The 19955-nt window shown below is 36.6% G+C and overlaps 1 long non-coding RNA gene across 1 annotated transcript in view; it reads left to right on the top strand.

Annotated features, from left to right (window-relative positions):
• The first annotated feature begins 3263 nt into the window (after window positions 1–3263).
• Window positions 3264–19955, top strand: part of LOC143240078 (uncharacterized) — a 141006-nt gene continuing 124314 nt past the window's right edge. Inside the window, exon 1 of the long non-coding RNA XR_013021555.1 lies at window positions 3264–3954. This is a non-coding gene — a long non-coding RNA (uncharacterized LOC143240078). The remainder of the gene's footprint in view (window positions 3955–19955) is intronic.

Below are 19955 nucleotides of genomic sequence, written 5' to 3'. Positions count from 1 at the left end.
TACGAGTTTCTCTCCGACATGATTACCCAGTACTGTGGGGAAGGAGGGAAGAAGGAACCGTTTAAACTGATTATTGTCGTATGATAACAGAGGTCGTGCATCACAAGGCATGGCTAATATTTGAAGTTTAGAACCGTGTTTGATTGGTGTACCGATCCGAAACGTCTTTTCGCCTCTAGAGAAGTTAATGTGCTAGCATTCTTTGTTTTCTGATTGGATTCTCAAGATGGATTAGAAACGAGGGTTCCACCTCTTTTAAAATCTCAGTTTAACAACTACTGTTAAGTCATAACACAAGCTAATGTTTACATTTCAAAATCACAGTTTAACAACAAGCGTTAAGTCACACAAGGTAATATTAACATTTCAAAATCCCAGTGTAACAACTGCTCTTAAGTCACAACACTAGGTGGTGTTTACATTTCAAAATCACAGTTTAACAACTACTACTGTTAAGTCACAACACAAGGTGGTGTTTACATTTCAAAATCACAGTTTAACAACCCGTTTACATTTCAAAATCACAGTAACAACTACTGTTAAATCACAACACTAGGTGGTGAGACAACTACTGTTAAGTAGGTGGTGTTTACATTTCAAAATCACAGTTTAACAACTACTGTTAAGTTATACCCGGTAATGTTTACAGGGAGAAAAAGTAGTTTTTGTTTGGTAACTAAAAACACGCTCTTCCTAAATCTTGCCACGTGTACCATGATCATTTTTTATTTTTCACTGGAAAGGAATTGCTACCTTCACAAACATATGATAATTTACAAAGGTTATATTTTACTGACAGTCTAAATAACCCAAAAGGGTTAATATTTAATATTTACAGACTTTCCAGGGCTGGCATGGCCGGGTGGTTAGGTCGCTTGAATCTCCGTCTCACCAAACATACTCGCCGTTTTAGTCGCAGGGGCGTTATAATCTGTTGATAAATCCCACTATTCTTTGACAAAAGAGTAGCCCAAGAGTTGGCGGTGGGTGGTGATGAGTAGCTACCTTCTCTCCAGTCTTACACTGCTAAATGAGGGACGGCTAGTGCAGATAGCTCTCGTGTGGCTTTGTGCGAAATTTAAAAACAAACAAACCAGACATGACATATTTAATATCTTCGTAATGCCCCATAAATTATTATTTTCAGCCAGCATATTACTTTGATCACGCATAGAAAGACGTTCCCATCACTTTCTCAACAGCCTGTCCCCATATTTCAATGTTTTTTCAGTCATCCAAAGAACTCTAGATTGTCATATAAATAAATACAGGGCTTGTAACGGTTTTATTGCATTATGTTTTCTTGTATATGGAATAACCACTTGCTTAGTTCCCATCAACCGTCTTCTACTTTTGAAACAAACACTCTGTTTAATACGTGACGATCATATATATTGAGTAATAAAACTCTTAGCAATCCCTAGATAAATCTAACTGAAGTAAAGAAAGTATGCGTCAAAATACATATAATAAAAGGATATATATCACTTGCACAGGGAGTGGACTGGATTTCGGAGCTGGCAAGCTAGGTTCAAGCTCGATATCATAAAACATTTCCTGCACTTTATTAAAGCTTTCGGTGCGTTATAAGTGTAACAGTCGATCCTCTAGCATGGATGATGAGCGGTATGGTGTTGTTGACGGGCTGTCACCCCTCTGGTTAGTAGTTCGAAACTAGAGACGGTGATAAATAGGTTTAGTAGCTGTGATATGAATGCAAAAGTCCAAATAAGTTACGGATGTATTTTTTTCTATTTACGGAATGTTGGTTATTTATCCCTTAGACTCACTTGCCTCTAAGGTACAAAAAATTCGTCTTAGAATAACTAATACACCTACTCGTACATTAAATGTTATAGGCAGGGTTCTTGCACATGATACTTTTACCCACGCGATGAAATAGTATTATATACAATCATGGTCATCAGAGGGTGGGTACTGTTCATAACGAGAATGTTATACAATTCCTGATATTTTGGAAAGTTTAACCAGATCCGTATCATGGCAGACGAATGAAAGGAGTTGTCGCTATAATGTTTATTTCAAGGTTTCTTCGATGTTTGTATTTTTAGGCTTAATACAACGAAATTTTCTCCCTTACTTAGAGAATCTTGGAAAGATGACTTGAAGCCGCTTATCAGACAGTTGATTTTTTTAAATGTTATTTATGAAAAAAAACAAACCTTACTGACTATAGAATCTGTAGATACACCAATACCACAAAAATTTTCCAATTGCTAAAAATTGAAAATATTATTAACGTAAAGACCTTACTACCTAATAAACAGTTTGCTTGTTTCTTGTGAGGCACAAAGCTATAAAATGGGCTGTCTATACTGTACCCAATGCGGGTACCAAAATCTGATTTTTAGGGTTACAACCTCACTGACTTACCTGTGACACATTAGCCGCAACTTCAAAAAGAATCAGTCCGTTAAATCGTTTCGAAGTAGTTCCAGTCATGTGATACATTTGTCATGAGGCCCCGCATGGCCAGGTGGTTAAGGAGCTATTCTCGTAATCTCAGGATCGCGGGTTCAATCACACAAAACATGCTGGCCCTTCCAGCCGTGGGAGCATTATAAGTTACGGCCAATCCCACTATTCGTTGGTAAAAGAGTAGCTCAAGGAGTGGGCGGTGGGTGGTGATGACTAGTTGCTTTCCCTCTGGTCTTACAGTGCTAAATTATGGACGGCTAGCGAGATAGCCCTCGTGTAACTTTGCGCGAAATTCAAAACAAACATTTGTCAAGAAATCGCCCAAAATTATTCAGATAACAAAACGTTGATTCAATTTTTTTAAAAAATCAAGTTCAATTTTTAATGACTTTTTATAAAAACTTTGGATATTTCACTCGATTTAGTAAAAAAAAACAGTAATTATGCGTTTGAAGAAAGCAATTAATAAGGGAGTAAAACCCGAACTGTGAGCCGAGCAGACACAAATCACTCTTAAAGCGACATTAAAAGTACGGTAAAAAACTGTAAAGATTCCCAAATATTTGGAAGCAAAAGTGGTAAGAATTTTGTGGAGAAAAATAAATCAACTCCATACTGGTAGAAACCTGAGAACGTATTTTGTGACAAATACGGAGAAATCCAGGCTTTACCGTTTACACGATGGCTCTATTCCCACGACCCCGGCAAACAGCGATGGTTCAACCCACTTCACGTGCCTTTGATATGCACATACGGCGTATTTGGGCTCAAAGGGTTGAAGCAATTTTTATGCTGGTGATATGTTTGTGACGCCTTAGATCTATGTGCGTATACACGTGTGTCTTTTGGTCTGCATTCCACGTACACAGTGTTTTTGTGTACAGTTACGTCAGGGATTTTTTGCAAACAAACAAAGAGTGTTACACAGAGAGGTCAACTGTGTAAATCAAGTATAAACGTAAAATAGAATCGAACCTTAGGTTTTGCATTTGGAAAATTAACCCTTATCTCTTGTCTTCATCGACAGAAGTAATACATAGTTATCAGACGACGGAGATATTTCTGACAAAGCTGGTCAGTTTCATACCCAGCTCAGATCTACAACAAACCTTGTAATGAAAGGGTGTTGGTTGCATGTCTGCTTTCCATTTGTGATGCTTCAGAAAAACTAGTCTGGACAACCATGTTCGTCGGTTGAAGCCTGACTCCTCTACTTTTGATATATTGTCTCCACACAGACCAAGAGCTCAAAAGAAGTAAAAAGATACGCGGATTGGTCGGCAGGACAAGGTGGAAATTGTAAGGATTTCTCGATTCTTGCTTCGTTAGATCATTAAGATCTCGTTGAAAGAATATGAGACGGCTCGTGCTCACCGGAAGTAGTAACAGAAGTAATCAAAACTCCAGAACGGATGCAGGACTTTGAAAAGTCGAATATATTCAGTCTTTACCCCCCCTCCGGACATCTTGCCTGAAAATGACGTCCAGAGAAGAAGCCATCGATTATTTGCGTAGGTAGGTGTGGACGTCATTATGAATAAGTAAAACAGAAGACCTACCAAAATGTCCACAAATACGAATTAATTACAGTAACATATTTCATAGTCTGGAGTGACACTTAAGGCCACAAACTATTCACAATAAGATATGAAGTTCATTAATTGTCTATTACTTTAAAGGTAATATCTGGAGCATGAAAATCACAAACTTTTAAAATCACAGTGAGATACTTCAATATTGAGTATTAAGTCACAGTGAGATACTTCAATATTGAATATTAAGTCACAGTGAAATACTTCAATATTGAGTATTAAGTCACAGTAAGATACTTCAATGTTTAATATTAAGTCACAGTAAGATACTTCAATGTTTAATATTAAGTCACAGTAAGATACCTCAATGTTTAATATTAAGTCACAGTAAGATACCTCAATGTTTAATATTAAGTCACAGTGAGATACTTCAATATTGAGTATTAAGTCACAGTGAGATACTTCAATGTTTAATATTAAGTCACAGTGAGATACCTCAATGTTTAATATTCTGACTGATACGTAGTGATTTCAGACTGTTCAGTACTTGAACATTATTTGTGAAATATGAAAATCAATAGCTTCTCTATGATTTATCAGTCCTTCTGAGACTTAAAGGTCACTAACTGTTCAATCCTTTGTCAGTCCTTCTGAGACTTGAAGGTCACTAACTGTTCAATCCTTTATCAATCCTTCTAAACTTGAAGGTCACTGACTAACTGTTCGAACCTTTATAGTCCTGCTGAGACCTGTAAATCACTAATTGTTCAAGACGTAGAGTGATTGATATAAATTCAGTACACTCTGTACTTCATATTTACCAATGAAAATGTTAGTTTGTACATTTTCTAGATGGTTTGAGAAAAGATTCGAGCGTCCAAGTTGAGCTATAATATTACCAGAATTTCTTCATGAAAGACATGATATAAAACACACGAGGAAAGAGTAAATACATTTGATAAGAGAATACGCATTTCTTGTAACGAAGAAATAACACATACATTTACGGAGTAATAATGCTGATGTTCATTCCCATTATGGTTCCACGGGTTTGAAATTCTTGAACGTATGAGACCAACTGTTTTAAAAGTTCGTTGATTCGAACTAGTTTAAATAATATAGTGCATTTATTCATCGTTTAGTTTTTAAATTTTTTTCTCTTTTTGTACTCGTCGTAAATATAAAAGTTAATTCTAACGTAATTAATACCTCATTAGGCGCAGCAGAGGATTCTCACGCGTTTTAGTTATTTGGACACATTTATTACTGAATTTGTAAAAAAGGACCGAAATTCGTTATACAGAAAAATGTGAAAATTTGTTGTACATAACCAACTAAGACTAGTTGACGTTATTATTTTGCTCATTACTTGCTATATAAAACGCATAAATATCTAAAGATAAACGCAATATATGCTAAGCCTAATATTTTCTCAACATTTTCTTAGATAAAGATAAACACATTGTAAAAGGACACAAAAAATATCAGGCTTAATATTAGTGACAAGAGTTATATACTGAGCTAAGAGAACATATTTTGAATTTATTTAACAATATTCTATTAAAAGTAAATACAGAGCTTTAAACATACGAAATTTGTTCCATACTTTACTGGGTCTCTCATGAATGTTTCAACATTTTAACCTTCAAAGTCATGAAGTTTAGCGTAACATAAGTGGTTACGCACATGGTGACATTCTAAAGGAAAAATCCTAAGAGGTTGAATGGATATTTTCATGTAGTTTTCTCATTTTGAACTTTCACTATACATCTTGTTGATGGCTGAGTGTGGCATAGTTTTAGAATGCCAGAACATGGATTCGAAAGTTTGTGGTTCGAGTTTCGTTGCTGTAGAAAAAACAAACAAAACCGCATTCCATACTTTGAAACCATGGATTCATTATACAAACGACGAACACAAATCACACTTTTAGATTAAAATTAGCCAAAAGTTAGCTGTAGGTTCTGTTGATTGGTCGAGAGTTAGCTGTGGATGCTGTTGATTGGCTGCCTTAAGTCTTTTTTTATTCGTTCAAAATTAGGGACGGTTGGAGAACCTTTATTGACGAACGTTAAATCTTTTTATAATGTTGGTAAATAAAACTTCGAAAGAGTAATCTTCTCATCAAAACTTTTTTTTTAACGAAAATATATTCTTCAGAAACAAATGAAAGTTCCATATTTCTCATTTACACACTTTAGAATATTCCACAGTTCTGATATAGTTCACACCTAAGATATTCCAAATTTCTTATATAACCCACACTTTAGGATATTCCAAATTTATGGTATATTCCACAGTGCTGATATAGACAAATCCGGTTTGGCGAGGGTGTTTAAGTCGTAATGTAATGATTTCGGATTCGAATCCTCGTCACACCAAATAGGTTTGGCCTTTTAGCTGCGGGGGCATTATAATGGGATGGTCAATTTTAAATCATTCCATAATTATTTACCAAATATTTCCACTTGGTATTATATTGCATAGTACTTCATAACCAACTGGGTGGAGTACATTTTAGTTGTTATGTGTTTGTTTTTCTTATTGCACATGACTTACACTGTTTTGTTCTTTTTCTGTATTCAAGTAACATCTCTTGTCCAGAAAAAAAAAAACACACACATGAATATCATGATTCTTTTCTGCGAACAAAAATAACGTAATTAATTACATTGAAAATTCACAATTTTACTTCAATTACATAAAAATGCCTGACTTCAAACTCCTACCTTAAATACTTCGATAAATAATCGAAACTACAATAAGGAGTTGCCACGAAAACGCTTTCAATTCATTAAAGCTTCAGGTATGCTAAAAGAAGCTTACAAAATTACGAGTGAAAAGTAATTATATGTCAACCACGTTGATCTGTCATACTCAGTTCTTATGAGCCCTTTTGCCCGGTAGCGGGCGTCACTAATCCGGCTTGTTTACAACAGATACAGTGGTTGTCTGAGAGCTTCTCATATCATCAGTTCCATTAACAACTGTAGTGGTTTGAATCAGATTAACACTCCTACGAAAAGTGGGGCCTAATAGGCCCCAGAGCAACTTGAAAGGTTATTAATATTAGGCTAATAAATTTGTATTTAAATGAAATGGCAATAGTTTCATACCGTTTATATTATAGGTGTTATCTTGACAAATGATATGAATGTTCCATCATGTTAGGCTTCTTTACAGAGGCGTCAGAAATAAACAGATAAGTACATCATTTGGTCAGTTAACAATACCCAAGGTCAACTCTTGCCCAACAAAATAATAAAGGCCCGGCATGGTCAGGTGATTATGGCACTCGACTCGTAAACTGATGGTCGAGGTTTCGAGTCCCTGTTGCACCAAACGTGCTCGTCCTTTCAGCAGTGGGAGCGTTATAATGTGATGGTCAATCCTACTATTCGTTGGTAAAGGAGTAGCCCAAGAGTTGGCGGTGGGTGGTGATGGCTAGCTGCCTTCACTCTAGTCTTACTGTGCTAAATTAGGGACGGTTAGCGCAGATATCCCTCGTGTAGCTTTGCGCGAAATTCAAAAACGAACAAACAAACTTAATTCTTTATTTGACACAGTACTACATCTTCGGAGTTATAATGATACCCGTGGCGGGTACAAATCAGTTAGCAAATTGTATATTGTTTGTGCTTAACTACAAAGAAACAAATACTTCTTTATTTACATGGAAGATTGATTACCTATAGGATCCCTTCCCAGTTATTCAAACCCTTTGGCAGAGTTCTCTACCTATACATACATATACAGTACTAAAAGTGGCCGGCTATGATAGTGATTAGCATGTTGGAACGATAAGTCAAAGGATTCATGGTTCACCTTCACCGAAAAAACAAACAAACAAAAACAAAACAAGGCGGGAACATGATAAGAGTTAGTTTGTTTTGGAATTTCGCACAAAGCTACTCGAGGGCTATCTGTGCTAGCCGTCCCTAATTTAGCAGTGTAAGACTAGAGGGAAGGCAGCTAGTCATCACCACCCACCGCCAACTCTTGGGCTACTTTTTTACCAACGAATAGTGGGATTGACCGTTACATTATAACGCCCCCACGGCTGGGAGGGCGAGCATGTTTGGCGCGACTCGGGCGCGAACCCGCGACCCTCAGATTACGAAGTGCACGCCTTAACACGCTAGGCCATGCCAGGCACATGATAAGAGCGACAGTAAACTTTAATTTCTCAATTTTATAAATGTAGTCTAACATTTTGTGACAAGCTACCTTCCCTTTCGTCTGTCAGCTATAAATTAGGTACAGTTAGCTCACATAATCCTTTAACTGTGTAGCTTTGTGACAAAAAATATGAAAATGACAACTCAGTTCTTACGTGCCCCCCAGTGGCTCAGCGGTATGTCTGCGGACTTACAATGCTAAAAACCGGGTTTCGATACCCGTGGTGGGCAGAGCACAGATAGCCCAATGTGTAGCTTTGTGCTTAATTCAAAACAACAACAACAACAACAGTTGTGACGAAACTAAGCCAGCGAGTTAGTGAGATTGAAACATGGTATTTTAATGAGATGAAAGCGCTATTACGTGACCACTATTATTATCTTAATGAACGAGAAACCAATGGTTTCTCACGGTTTAGACAACTTGTTTGGTCACCTTTTATTTCAAATATCCTACCGTATTACGCCTCACAATTTAGCTTAGCTGTTTGCTCGCTTTTGGACTTTTTTTTTACAATTAAGTGTAGGGAAATAATTTTTCATGTCCTAAGATAACCTTTCGTTAATCATGAATTTAGGTCATTTCCATGTAGAGCACGGGTACTCTAGCGAGTGTAATAATATAGTTAAAATTATATAGCAACCCTTAAGAGTCAAAATAAACACATCTTTCAGTCATCATCAGTTATTTCAAAACTCCCCCAGATTTTTTGACATTTCTTTATTGTTACACAATGGGCTATCGGTACTCTGCCTATCGCGGGTATCGAATTCCAGTTTTAGCGTTATAAGCACTCGATACATCAGTATCGAAAGTAATTATTTACCAGAAAGTAAGAGCAATAATATGTACCCATGGTATTTTTTTATGGTTCTTATTTATCATTACAGCCCCCTGAAGGGGGAAGTGAGGAAATTCAGTTTTAACCAACTTTTGAAAGAGGGGTTGTTTGTTTTCTTATTGGTTTATTTGTTTTGAATTTCGCGCCAAGCTACTCGAGGGCTATCTGTGCTAGCCGTCCCTAATTTTGCAGTGTAAGACTGGAGGGAAGGCAACTAGTCATCATCACCCACCGCCAACTCTTGGGCTACACTTTTACCAACGAATAGTGGGATTGACTGTAACTTTATAACGCCCCCATGGCTGAAAGAGCGAGCATGTTTGGTGTGAGGGAGATTCGAAACCGCGACCCTCAGATTACGAGTTGAGTGTCCTAACCACCTGGCCATGCCGAGCCAGAATAATTGTACGTTTTATAATTATATAATTATAAAACTAATCTGAACAATTTACACTGCACAACAAAGTTTTTGCTTCTTGAACACTGTTGGGTGTTCCTTATAGATGTTTGGCTGCTGATCACGAAATTTACAACCAAATTTGCCAATCACGTACCGTTTCATCGAAATCTTTAGTTTCACCAATTGCTATAATGGAAAAACGATATCAGTGCAACTGGAATCTGTCAATTCTTGCTGACTACTGTTGGACACTGCAACGTGATGCACCGGACATTGAATACAAACGAAAATTAGGATCAAAACACTTTTAATTATGTTGAACTTAATAGCGTATTAGAAACACAAACGCAATTAAATACATTATTGCCGGTAAACAGTTAACTGTCTATTTCTCAGAGTTCCTACATGATGAAGCAAAACCAAAACTATACTTGTGCATAACCACCAGGTATCTGTCATAATCAGCACAAACTTTTCATAAAGCAAAACTTTTCAAAAAAATTGTTGTGCAGTGTTATTAAATGCCAGAACTCACACACTATAGGCCCGGCATGGCCAGCTGTGTTAAGGCGTTCGACTCGCAATCGGAGGGTCGCGGGTTCGAATCCTCGTCGCACCAAACATGCTCGCCCTTTCAGCCATGGGGGCGTTATAAAGTGATGGTCAGTCCAACTATTCGTTGGTAAAAGAGTAGCCCAAGAGGCAGCGTGGGTGGTGATGACTCCACTGCCAAATAGGGACGGCTAGCGCAGATAGCCCTCGTGTAGCTTTGCGCGAAATTCAAAACAAACAAACAAAACAACGTCACTATGTCATGGTGGCAGGGGGGGTAAGCAGTATCTTCTCGTCAAAGAGAGTGAGATTGGCTTGAGAAAACATTGAGTGGGCTGTATCCATTCTACAATATTTAATAAGTTAATTAACTTTAACAGTAAGTACCATTTTTTAGTTACTGGATAAAGGGAAGGCTAAGGCACGTTTTGGGGTAGCTTCAGCCCCATCAAGCCCCTTCCCTTATATCTCTACCTTTGTTTGGTCAGGTAATTTTAAAGATTTGTCTACGCCACTGTTTTCATCTAGGTCTTCATTCACCCCGTTACGTATTTTATATAAAAAAAACAATCGCTAAATGATTATAACATACCTTTACAAGAACTTTCTGTGCATTGGTTAATCTCAAATGTATCCAAACTCTAGTTTTTCCACACATTTGTTGCTCTTCCTTAAAGTTTGTACAATACAAATAAACAGGAAATGCTAGAACATATTTAGGCCTATTACCTTAATTAATCCACTCAGGAGCTGTATGATAATCTTTAAAACAACAACAACAACAACAAATAACAAACAAACAAAAACGACGAGGCTTAACTTGATCTGACTTGGAATACGTAGATAAATAGACACCAATAATGCAAGCCATTAAAAATAATCAAAACGAATTTGGGTTAAGAAGTTAAGATATTTTATAAACATCTGTAACAATAACTGTTATTATTAAAGATAAATAAAGATATATATATAAACAAGAGGGGTCGGCATGGTCAGATGATTAGGATGCTCGACTCGTAATGAGAGGGCCACAGGTTCAAATCCCCTGTCACATCAAACATGTTCGCCTTTTCAGCCGCGGGGGCATTATAAAGGTTTGGACAATCCCAGTATTTGTTGGTAGAGTAGCTCAAGAGTTAGCGGTGGGTGCTGATGACTAGCAGCCTTCCTTCTAGTCTGACTCTGATAAATTAGGGACGGCTGGAGCAGATAACCCTCGTGTAGCTTTGGCGAAATTCAAAACAAACAAGAATTATTTTAATATTTTTCATGTTTTGTAAAATTGTTCTCACGTGGACATTTACTAGAATATTAGCATTTGCACAAATTCAGTTACCAATTATAATAAAGTACTTATTTTAATATTTCTAATTACATAAAAAGCGATAAAATTAACGTTAGAACAAGGTATTATTAAAGTCCAGAATTCGCACAAAATAAAACAGACCATTAACAAATATTTAGGTACATTTATTAAACTTAAAACGTGGTAACCAGATCATTTCTGTCTCGCAAGGCAAGAATAAAACTGAAGTGAGTCCAATGAATATAAGATGCATTTAGAGCATGCGCAAATGATTAAAAATATAAAGCAGCCGTAAGCCTTCATGCACTTGGTTAATTTGAACCTTCATCAAGTGTTTATCGATCGATGGAACACTGTATTCCTTAGCCCAGAATAAGGTTTAATTTCTAATCTTATAACTTTATTTCAAGTCTGTTTGAATAACAGACCATCTTGCGTGATTTTTTCTTCTTCTCTTACCACGAACTCTTGGTTCACTCTTTTATAAACAAACAGTGGGATTGATAGTCACATTATAACATTCCTACGGCTGATTGGGTGAGCATGTTTGGTGGAACAACCCCGAGACCCTCAGATTACGAATTAAGCACCCCTAACCATGCCGGGCAATCAAAACATTGTTGTAAATTTTCCTTTTATTCACTCGAAGACGACTCAACGTAAAACGATGATTCTCTTTAGTACCTAAAACGTCGAAGTTTCCTTGTCTGGAATGCAGCATAGGATGCTAAAGGCCAAAGTTCAACGATCCATTTATTATCATTACAAAAAAAATAATAATATTGTAAAAATTTTTACATACCACTTAGAAGGCCTTATTATTAAATTATGCAAACGTTAACTGTACTAAATACGCCTTCAGTTGGCACAAAAGCTAAACTTTATGGTTTGACAAGCAAGATGACGTACTAAGTCGTCTATGCCGCCTTTAATAACAGGGCAATTGTTTTTTTGTAGACAGGTATGATATGAAGATAAACCTTGAAAATTGTACCTTAAATACCCGGTTTATCATTTTATAAGAATAATAGGCTGAAAGATCATATTTATTACACTCTTTGCAGGGCTTTATATTGCCTGATTTCGTTACCATGTAGATGTCGCTCCAAGGTTATAATATTTAAAACAATCATGCTTCAAATTATACGTCTACGAATTACTTTACTGTCAATTAATTTTAAAAGAAAACAACAAGAATACTAATATACATATATTAATTTTTCTCACGAGCAAACATGGCTATCGAGCTAAAAGAATTTGATATTATTTTTTAAATTTTATTTTAAATTCGCCTTTTTTTTTTTTGTCCGAGAAACTCGTCAGACGAAGAAAGATCTAGTCTATGCTAAGCCTAACGGAAAAATTTGAGATATTTGACACTCTTTGACCGTATAAATACATTACTTTCAAGGAAATGCTTGTCTAGAAATTTTTTTCCATATTTGTCATGGATGCATTTTTTACTAACATGTACCAAGAGGTAAAGTCAATAAATTTAATAATAACACTTTATCGTAATAAAAGAAACGGGTTTCTTATAAACTTAACTACACATTAATACAATCCTAATCAGTAAATACCTAATTAATTGATTATTTTAAATGAAGCCTTACATGCCGAAATAAGTAAAACTAACCTTTACCACCAACATTTTGTTGAACACGTGTAAATTAAAACGGATTTTTAAAAAAAATAAGAAAGAGAGAGAGAGTAAAATTCTCTAGTTCTATAGGTCCAGCATGGCCGAGTGGTTAGGGCGCTCGAATCGCATATGAGAGCCGTGGGTTCGAATTCCCGTCCCCCCAATCATGATAGACCTTTCAACTGTAGGGGAATTGTAATTTGCGGTCCATCCCATTGTTTGTTAGTAAAAGAATAGTTCAACAATTAGTGGTTGGTGGTATTGACTGGCTCCATCCCCACTAGTTTTAAACTGGTAAATGATGGACGACTATCGCAGGCATCTCTCGTGTAGCTTTGCGCGAAATTGAAAAAAAAGGAAACAAACACTGGTTCTTCTAAATAAAAAAAACAAACATTCTCTGCAAGGATGTCCTGCAGTCCATATTAATTAGTACAAGCGACTGAAATTATCTAATATGTTAGTTTAAGGCTCAAAGAAACCAATAGAAGAACATGGTGTTTAGGCTTCACTACAGAATGTTCCTTCTGTTCATTAAAATATCTCAAAACACTACGTTACTGCTTCACAGTTAACGAACTTGCTCACCCTATTTGATGGTAAAAGAGTAACCCAAGAGTTGGCAGTGGGTGGTGATGACTAGTTGCCTTCCTTCTAGTCTTATACTGCTTAATTAAGGACTGCTAGCGCAGATAGACCTCATGTAGCTTTGCGTAAAATTTGAAACAAGCTAACTAATTAAAAAAAAAAACACATCAAACCTGTGGAACTTTGAGGAAAGTGGTTAATAGCCAAGCAGTTAGCTCTGTAAGTAAAAGTAAGAATAACTGGTTATTTTCTCAAGTGGAACACTAGACAGGACCGCAATAAAATGCTACTCCAATACCTGTTTTCCTTCATAGAATCCCGAAAACACAAAAATCTCAAGCGATTTCTGTGGAATTGTGAAATTTGTTAAGTCGAAAAATAAGAGAAGTTTACGATTCACGCATCCTCACTTTCCATGGACGTTCGAGGGAGTGTGTGAGATAAAGATAACAGAATGTGTGGGAATGAATTTTAACACGTACGCACACACACACACAGAAGTCGACAAAGTAAAACGTGACGATCACCCTGAGAAAGAAGGAGGCGTGTTTGTTTAACACACCGAACATTCACGAGATCTAATTTTTCATTCCAGTGTCTCTAAGTCTAAATTTAAATTTATATTTCACGTGATCATGCCTGAATGGTTTAATTTAAAGCAATGAGGCTTAGTATTACAAGTACAAGCCTTCTTGACCTAAAGGTTAGATTAATGACAACCAGAAATTACTTTCACTTGTTTAATAATCACGTTTTCGACAGTATTTCATGCTATGTCTGACTTTCTATAATACTATACAAGATGTGTCTTGCACTAAAAACAAAACCAAAACTAGTCAAACCGTATATAATCGTTTTTGTTGGAGATGTTGTTTGTTTGTTGTTAGGCACAAAGATACACAATAGGCTATCTGTACTGTGTCCACTGCTGGTATCGAAACCAAATGTTAAGCATTACGAGCCCTCAGACATACTGGTTATCCACCAGAGGGCTACAATAGATAGGAAGTTTTACGACTGTCTGGTTTTTGGGTTAATAGCAAACAACAGCTACAATACTTACTGAAACAGCTTCGACATTATTATTAAAACTGTTTCTGTATGAAACAACGATCAGAGATACAAATGTTAATGATAGGCGTAACGGCCCGGCATGGCCAGGTGGTTAAGGCGCTCGACTCGTAATCTGAGGGACATGGGTTCGAATCTCCGTCGCACTAAACATGCGCTCCCCTTTCAACCGTGGAAGCGTTCTAATGTGACGATCAATCCCACTATTCGTTGGTAAAAGAGTAGCTCATGAGTTCGCGATGGGTGGTGAGCACTAACTGCCTTCTCTCTAGCCTTACACTGCTAAATTAGGGATGGCTAGCGCAGATAGCCCTCGAGTAGCTTTGCGTTAAATTCGAAACAAACCAAACAAATATCCTCCCCAATATCCGGGAAACTTTATAAAATGTGTTATCTGCAACTTACGCTATAATCTATAAACAACCGAGGAAACATACGTCACTTCCGTATGATTCGTCTCATTAAATAAGCGGGATAACAGATTTCACTAAATATTGGGCTTAGGTTCGGAAGCTTGCCACACAGTGTACTGTCCTACACAACTTATTCCTTCTGCTATAAATCACAATATTTATGTTTTTCATGCTGTACCTGATGACTGATAGATATTTTATTGTATAAAATGTTATTTAACACGGAAATAGGAGCTCAGTTTAATATTTAGAATCGGCAGCAGAGTGATAAGATTATTTTTAGGTTTGTTTATTTCTTATATAAATTTCTTGTAGACCACACGAGGGTTATTTGTACTGGCCGTCCCTAATTTAGGAGTGAAAGACTAGAGAGAAGACAGCTAGTCATCACCACTCACCGCCAACTCTTGGGCTGCTTACTCTATACCAACTAAAAGTGGGATTGATTGTAACACTATACCATCCTTATGAATGAAAGAACGAGCATGTTAGGTGACTGGATTCGAACCCATGATTCGCAAATTGCCAATGAAGTATCCTAACCATCAGGACAAACCAGGCCTTTTTTTAAGGTAAAGATCATGCAGACACCAATATATTTTGAATAAAATATCTGATCATGTGACAGAAATGCGTATAACAATATATGTTATCATTTATGACTGGTGAGCAAGCTAGTTAAATGTACAGATAAAAAAACAAAAACCACAGAAATACAGACGTCTTTCTAATGAATGTCTGACAATTTAGTTATGCCCTGCTGTTTTAATTCTGCTTTTTATCCGACTGTAAAAGGCTTAGCGCAAGTTATGAACAATTTTATCTGAGCATGTATTTTCGATTCTTTTTTCTTAAAGTCCGTTTTGCAAACCACTTTGAAGAATATTAAATTTAATTTAAGAAGATGACTTCGATCCCACAAGTTTCAAACCGCAATTTCAGCCCAGAAATTGGATATTCCATTAAAATAAAAGAAAAATCGACTGCCCTCCATATTCGTTCACGCAACACAACATGCATCGTGTACCTTGCAAACAAATCAAATGGTATGACTCCATTTAAACTTGGGGCTCGGCATGGCCAGATGGGTTAAGGCGTTAGACTCGTAATCCGAAGGTCGCGGGTTCGAATCCACGTTACACCAAACATGCTCGCCCTTTCAGCCGTGGAGGCGTTATAATGTTTCGATCAATCGCACTATTAGTTGGTAAAAGAGTAGCCCAAGATTTGGCGGTGGGTGGTGATGACTAGCTGCCTTCCCTCTAGTCTTCCCACTGCTAAGTTAGGGACGGCTAGCGCAGATAGCCCTCGTGTATCTTTGCGCGAAATTCAAAACAAACAAACCATTTCAATTCCAACAATTCGTTATTAGTTCTATAGGATGCGTAGGTAACCAAAGCAAGAATACCATAAGCAGATAAATGTAGACGTAATTGCACGGCGTCGTCAAAACTTTTATCACCTGCACTCGAAGAAAGTGGAATCCATTACTAGGCGTTTTCGGGTTTGCATGCATAGCATTGCAAAATGAAAAACAGCAGGGAATGAGCGGGCTCTTATCCAAAACATATCCACCTGTATTTTTTGTAACCGTTGTTTATGTCCATACTTGCCAGTCTAGAGACCCAAGACTCGCTTATACAACAAACACAAAACCAGCTCATATACGTATGCTTAGACATACAACCATATATTTCATATATTATAATGTATATACATGTATAAGTACTGTAATTCCAGTCCAGGTTTTTGTTGTTTATTTTCAAGCTGTAATTAAATTACATTAGGTAGGTCTGGTTGGTCAACAGACTCGAACTAAATACGGCCAAGGTAAACGGATAGACTTAAACTTAGAATCTCGTTTGGTTGGTTTACTCGTCAGTTTATGGATTTATTTTTCCCTGACCACCTTTTCCATCCCCCCCTTTTGTCAAGGCCTTCTAATATACTAGTTATGAAACGAACGAAAAAAGGAGAAGCGATAGTAATGATGAATAGTTACAAATAACCCCACACCCCAAAACCCAACAAGAGCGACCTCTTGAACCACATTCCTATGTATCACAAAATGTGGTTAAGAGGTCCCAATTACACTGATCATCACAGCACGTCTTTCGCTAGAAACAAAATAACGTGTGAATTAGATTTATTTTGTATATAACAACAACTGGACTGGCACGTGGGTCTTATTAATATCAGCGTTGAATTTCCCCAACAAAACTCCTGTTTTAAAACGGTAAATAATACAGTAAGTTGTTTCACTCATATAATGGCTCATAGAATCCAGTTTCGGTTACTTGTTTGAAGAAATGTATCAGATCAATTTAAGCTATCTCCAGTTTGGACAGAAATAAGTTGCTCCCCAGTGGCACAGGGCTAGACCGCTAGAAACCGGGTTTCTATACCTGTGCTGGGTAAAGCACAGATAGCCCATTGTGTATCACTGTGCATAATTTCAAACAAACAGTCAACCAGCGGTAAATTTTCAGATTTACAATGCTAAAATTAAAGGTTCAGTTCCCCGAGGAGAACACACCAGATAGTCCAACGTAACTTTGTTTTGAACAACAAACAAACCATTTTTTAACTAATCAGATAACTGAAGTGGATATTAACCCGTTTTGGTTGATCCATTAAACAGTTATCCAAATCTAGATATACGTTTTTTTTTTAAAATTAAACACAGAGCTACACAATGGACTATCTGTGCTCTGCTCACCACGGGTATAGAAACTCGGTTTTTAGCGTTGTAAGTCAGCTGTGTCACTGAGGAGCTTTAGATATACATTTTAAGATATTTTTTCACAACGAGAGGAATTATTTTTAAACGCAGTCAAAAGACGATTATGCTAACCAACAGTTCAGAATATCGATTTATTACATATTTTCATACCCAAACAGAGAAAATCGTTTGCTCACGAAGAAGAGAGAAGTTCCTAGTTGTGGTAAAACTGCCCCCTAAGGGAAGTGAATTTCGAGTACTTCTATTTTTACATATTTTTTTCCTATTTTCCAATTTGATTCTTTACTTTTATTCACCAAGTTGTCATTTTTACCACCACTTACGTTAAGCCTAAACAACTACATAATAAAATAGGTTGATTTAAACTAACATAGACACTGTATTATTACAAAAGAACACAACTGTGTTCCTCAAATACAGTCTTAGTGAACTATGATACAATTCACTGTAGTAGTGATAGAAACACGAACACAGTTTGTATTCTTTCTTATATGGGTTTAATATTCCACATTTTGTATATTTTGTTAGAATATTTTGTGAAATCACATTTTTATGCCTGCATTTATGTATATTATACATAATCCAACATAAATACCACTGCGGGTAGCTCGATATGGCTTCGCTGTAAGGAAAGACACTGAAAGACAAAAACAATTTAAAATACACTAAATAAAATGTTTATTGCTCTTGGATGTAATATTTTGTTTCAAGTTAACTTCTTCTTTTCTGGCAATGTGCCAATATTTTATTTTCCTTTCTTTATTTGGAAACAAGTTAATTGGATAGGCTGTGAGACAGACGCCTTGTCTAGGATTTAAAGTTTTACTTATCGTAAGATCTATAATTTTATATCGCTATTATAAGTAAATTAATATACGACATAAAAGCACTAGGCTGCCGCCAGAGGAACGGAAACAGCCTGCACATTTCACATATAAAAACACCACATTAGTTCCACCAGTAACTTCGTGGAACAGGCTAAAGATTGAAAGGTCCAAGGTTCGCACTGTAAGTTGTAGGCTGTTGTTCGGCTCGAGGAGACGAACAGAAAGCTTTTGGTGAGAGACGCCGCCGTTGCCTTCTTTCTGGTCAAAGTTCAAAATTCACGATGATGAGAAACCCACTTAAAGTAAAAAATGTATTCTAAAATGGATTCTTGTATAACCAAAATTAAACCAGTATAAAGGGAAAACTTTATATCTATAATAATTAATAACCTAACATCTCACTTCAACGCCCCCTACAACCTCGTACCCATTCATACTTTCGTCCCTAAAACGCGTGCCTAACAATGGTCAGTTGCAAACTCTGTGTTAACCTGAAAATGACCTAAGAAGGTCGAAACATTGTTCTGTACCTTATATTAATTAAAGTTTTAATACCCGTACCAGCTGTCTTTAGAATATAAAGTTGAAAATTATGGACACCTCTACCTAGAGCCTACGGGTTTCTTACGTGAAAGATCAAATTAAGCCAATACAGGATGGCTCTTCAGATTGAAAATAATATCACAGGTTCTTCTACTCCCCAACGTTACAGAAACATAAATTTAAAAAAAAATGTTCTAAGAGTCGGTTGTCTAGTCTCGAGCTTCAAGCTAGATATTCCAATGTTCAAATCAGTTGAAATATTAAGGCTCACAACAACACTTGTAAAAACTCTGATGCACTCCCAGGACATTTCGCTTTCTTCTAGATCGAAATACACGCACATGTTCGAATGTAGAGAAACGCTTGTAAGTAATAATAATTCTATCACTATTATACAAATGTATTAATTATTTTTAACAGTTATCTACGGGGCTTGGAGAATATTATAAGACAGTCTTTCATTAGGTTCCTTGACCCTTTTTCTGTCCGTTGTATCTTTCGTAACTAACGATAAAACAGTAGAGTGACAGTCACATTTCAGTTCAGTTTGTTTGTTGGTTTTATATTTGGTAGCTAACGATAAAGACAGTAGAGTGACAGTCACATTTCAGTTCAGTTTGTTTGTTGGTTTTATATTTGGTAACTAACGATAAAGACAGTAGAGTGACAGTCACATTTCAGTTCAGTTTGTTTGTTTTATATTTGGTAACTAAAGATAAAGACAGTAGAGTGACAGTCACATTTCAGTTCAGTTTGTTTGTTTTATATTTGGTAACTAACGATAAAGACAGTAGACTGGCAGTCACATTTCAGTTCAGTTTGTTTGTTGGTTTTATATTTGGTAACTAAAGATAAAGACAGTAGAGTGACAGTCACATT

Source organism: Tachypleus tridentatus, chromosome 13, assembly GCF_004210375.1.
Source record: "Tachypleus tridentatus isolate NWPU-2018 chromosome 13, ASM421037v1, whole genome shotgun sequence".
NCBI classification, from domain to species: domain Eukaryota; kingdom Metazoa; phylum Arthropoda; class Merostomata; order Xiphosura; family Limulidae; genus Tachypleus; species Tachypleus tridentatus.
The sequence above is the reverse complement of the archived record's forward strand: the minus strand, read 5'-3'. Positions and strand labels throughout refer to the sequence as shown.